Below are 4,848 nucleotides of genomic sequence, written 5' to 3'. Positions count from 1 at the left end.
CCCACACCAAATCTATAATCCAATACCTTGAACCTCAAAGCTCAAGAACACTTAAACCAAAGACAAAAATGAATCAAAACAGGGATTAGAGTTTACCTCAGCTGTGGTTTGTATCCTCCTAGCTGCAACTAATCCAATTCCAAAGCCAAGCCTTGAATTCCCTTAGCTTTAGCTTCCAAAATTCCCTAGTTTCCTCAAAAATCCCAACCAAAGATAGAGAGAAACTGAGTGAAAGTGAAAGAGAAAGAGAGAGAGAGCTGCTTTGTTTTGGTTTCCTACTGCTATGGGTAAGGCTGAGTATATCTCCTCTTAGGCTGGAATTGACTCAAATGCCCATTTCCTTGGCTTGTGCCCTTATGCCCCCAAGGGCAAATTTGTCATTTGTCACACATCCCGTTAATCATAATTAATGTCTAATAATTCATGTTACTCTAATATCCTCAAATAATTACTAAATAATCCCCCATTACCTGATCAATCCTGGTAATGTACTAAGTTACTAAATTACCCCTAGGCTCACCCCAAGCCGGGTATTTGACCTTTTTGTAACTTTTTCGCTAACTTGCTCTCTAGGTTCGCCTCGTGCCGAATAATCCAAATATATCAACATAACAATGTGGTCCCACACATATATCACCTATATGCCAAATATACCCAAACGGGCAAAATTGCGAAAATTGCCCTTTTAATCAAAAACAGGCCCACATGCATATTTAATACACCTAACACATGCATGTCAAGTCATATTATAATATAACTCACATAATCATATAATGATATATATGTAACGCCCCAACTCCTGGGACCGTTACGGTGTGCCTTGTAAATAGTGCTAAACTCGCTAATCGAGACATTTGGCCAAAATCGTGATCTAAGTATGATTAGCGGTTTAGGGATTAAACATTTTGGTTAAGATATAACGTTTCACTAGAACGTTTAACATATACATTGGGATCCCGAAAATACAATTCAGAGTTTATTACAGAAAATATTTACAACAGGCCGTTCTAAGCGGCAAAACAGGGTTCAACCCTAGTTCCACTTTAAACCTCGACCGTGGCGGTCGAGCAGCCGCATATGTACACGTCATCACCTAAGCTCTCCAACTCAAGGGTGGTCCAGCTTCCTCTTGCCTTTACCTGCACCACATAGCACCCGTGAGCCGAAGCCCAGCAAGAAAACATAACATTTTTCATAAACATTATTAAATGATTATCATTATAATCACACTGAATATAAAGCTTTCAAACCAATGGGTGCACATCATATGATTCAAGCGGGAGAGTGGCTGTTAAGTAAGCCACCAGCCTCCAAGCTCTATTTTGTAGCGGGAGAGTGGCTGTTAAGTAAGCCACCAGCCTCCAAGCTCTGTTTTCTAGCAAGAGAGTGGCTGATAGGTAAGCCACTGGCCTTCAAGCTCTGTTTATTCATCGACCCTCAGGGTCGGTCAGGCATTAATGATCCTTGAGTCATTCAATGCTAGTAATCGATTAGATCTAATCTCTGTTGGCTTGCGTGATTCACGCTAAGGCCGTTCTGACAAGTAAGTCAGCGCTTCCTGACCTGTGTCCAGTAACACTGCCGAGCCTGACAAATAAGTCACAGCCTCACAACTGATACTAACACTTTTGTCGATTCTGTATTCAGTCCATACACAAGTTAACAATGCTATCAATATGTATCATATGCCAATTATTCAAGAATAGGGCATTCAGCATGCTTACTAAACAGTTTCTAGCACAGTCATGATCATGCATAAACTCAGAGACTCAAGCTCTGACCAATCTCATATTCATCGTTCATGGCATGCCCTATCACATGTTCCTCGTGCATTACATGCATCACACTTAATTATCCATCATGCCTCAACAACAGTCATATGCAAATGGCAAGGTTTGCCAAGCATTCATTATGCTAACAATGTTTACATTTAAACATCCAACATGCATCATTCATAACCATGCATGTCATACTCCATAGCCAATCAACATGCATCATAATAGCCATGCATGTCATGCTCAATAATCAATCAGCATGCATCCATAATAGCCATGCATGTCACATATACACAGGGTGCAGTTTTCTTACCTCAGATTCGAGCTAGTACCAATATAAGAACGATCCTTGAGAACGATCAACCTTTAAGTCCTTAGCGGTCACCTAATCATAACCATATATGGAACACCATTAATAACATGATAATCAAAGGTTCCACACCAATATCTAGCCCCCAAGAGATCAATCCAAACTAATCCAAGTAGTAGGGACACTCCCGAGGCCCATAACTAAGTTCCCGGGGTCAAAACGAGCAAACGGGGCGAAAACAGGGCAAGGGCTGCGACCCTAGCACCTTGGGCCGCGGCCCCCAGGGTTCTCTGAGGAAAGGGCCGCGGCGCCCTCCATCTAGGGCCGCGGCGCCCAGCAAGGTTCACTTTCTGACACCTGCTTCTTCGAACTAGGGCCGCGGCGCAAAAGAACAGGGCCGCGGCCCCCAACCCTGGGCCATTCCCAAACGCGTTTTAAACACTCCAAATCCTCCAAAAACATACCCAAACATTCCCCAATCATCAAATCAAAGTTCCCAAGCTTCCCAATACTCCAAAACCTTCAAAACCCAAAGCTCAAACCGACCAAAAACTCAACAATTAACAAAGTCCAATTCTAAGCTTCAAAACTTTAAAAACTTCAAACTTCAAACTTAGATTACCTTCGATTGGGTTGTTTCTCGTCAAATCCTTCGGTTAAGAAGCTTTTAATCTTTCCTAGGATCGCTATGCCTCGACCCTCGCTTGATTCCGACTCCCAGAACTCAAGATTTCCTCAAAAAGGCTCAAACGGTAAAACAGACTGTTTTGAGAGAGAACGAGAAGTTTCTAACGTACGTTCTTATCTGTCAAGCTACTTCAAGCTTAAGTAACCTTATATAAAACTTAGTGCTCGGGGTCCCGAAACCACCCCCGGGGACACTATAGTCGAAACTTCCAGAATTCCATCCTGATCTCAAATATTCCCAATCTATCACCAAATAAACATGTCTATTACCCCAAAATTGACCCCGTTATGGTAAAACCGCTAACTCATAAACTAAGATCGTCTCATGCCACATAGCTCGAATATATCTCCATAATAATGAAATCTCATTCACATATTACAATATGCACCCAATAGGCCAAATTACCAAAATGCCCTTATCATTTTAAATACTCCCATACGCATGCATTTATCATCATATAATAATATAATTCACATTAACATGCATATGTTCATTTTATAACATATTAAATCAATTATGGCCCTCCCGGCCTCCTAATCAAGGTCCTAAACCTTATTAGGAAATTTGGGGCATTACAATATATATATCACATAAACATATAATTTTCTATAATTTTCCATCCTAGCCCCTCTAATCAAGGTCCTAAGCCTTATTAGGTAATTAGGGACGTTACAGTTGGATTGCCCAATTTTACTAAAATAGTAAAAGGAGAGCAACTTCTGGTTAGGCTACATTCAAGAGTTAGTGCCCAAAAAAGAAACAATTTTTCATTTTAGTATTAAGTCCAACAACGTCTTACTCAACAAAAACTTCGAGTCACATTGGTTGGGTTTCAGATTGTCCCGATTGTTTTTGTGAACAAGAGTGGCAAAATCACAATCGACCCTATTAGTAGTAGCATCAGTCAGTTCTCACATGAATCATTGGGCATTTTTAGTGAACAAGTTTATAGTTTTGGTGTTGTGTTGCTTGAACTACTCACCACCTCCACATGTCTTACCAGAGCACTTAATTTCATGAGACCTACCATTGAAAAAGTTGATCACCAACTAAAAAGTATCAGTGAGAATTCATGAAACATTCAAAAAGAGAGCAAGTTATGGTTAGGCTACATTCAAGAGTTAATCCCCAAAAAAGAATATGTTTTTCATTTTAGTATCAAGTCCAACAACATCTTACTCAACGAAAACTTCGGGTCACATTGGTTGGGTTTCAAATTGTCCCGATTGTTTTTGTGAACAAGAGTGCAAAAATTACAACCGACCCTATTAGTAGTAGCATCAATCAGTTCTCACATGAATTAATTGGCATTTTTTGTGAACAAGTATATAGTTTGGTGTTGTGTTGCTTGAGCTACTCACCACCTTCGCGTGCCCTACCAAAGCACTTAATTTCACGATACCGTTGAAGAAGTTGTTCACCGACTAAAAAGTATCAGTGAAAATTTGTGAAACCAAGTAACCAATTAGTCCTTTTTTAAGTAAATGATACGTAGTCGAATTTAAATGTCAGTTATAATCTAAAAAATGGGAAATAATGATATTTTGGTTTCACTTTATATGATTATGAATGTTAAGAACATGATTTCCTGACTGGATGTTGGTTAAATTTTATTACATAGTTGCTACAAGAACTCAACAGTTATAATGTGAACACCATAGTATCATAATACATTTTAACAGCTTATTTATGAAGAATTTGTTTTAAATAAAAACATAGGAATAGAATATCCAATAGGTAAGTTCAAGTAGGGATGGACATATAACCCAGAAAACCCGTCAAACCCAGCAGACCCGAACCCGTGGCACCAGAAAATTGAAAAAACCACACCTGTCGAGTTAAATCCGACTCGATTATGAAATTCTTTGAATAAGATTCGATGTTTATAATTATAAAATTAGATTTTTGAGTTTTAAACCCAAAATCTGATTAAAGAGATATATAAGAAAATAAAACCCTAGCTTCAAAGTTCAAACCCTACCATCTCTTTTATTCCACGGCCTCCCTTCTCTTTCTCTTTGTCTCGCGCCCTCTTCTTTCTTTCTCTCTCAAGTCGCACATCTCTCCCTCTTTTC

Source organism: Humulus lupulus, chromosome 8, assembly GCF_963169125.1.
Source record: "Humulus lupulus chromosome 8, drHumLupu1.1, whole genome shotgun sequence".
Lineage (NCBI taxonomy): Eukaryota > Viridiplantae > Streptophyta > Magnoliopsida > Rosales > Cannabaceae > Humulus > Humulus lupulus.
The sequence above is the reverse complement of the archived record's forward strand: the minus strand, read 5'-3'. Positions refer to the sequence as shown.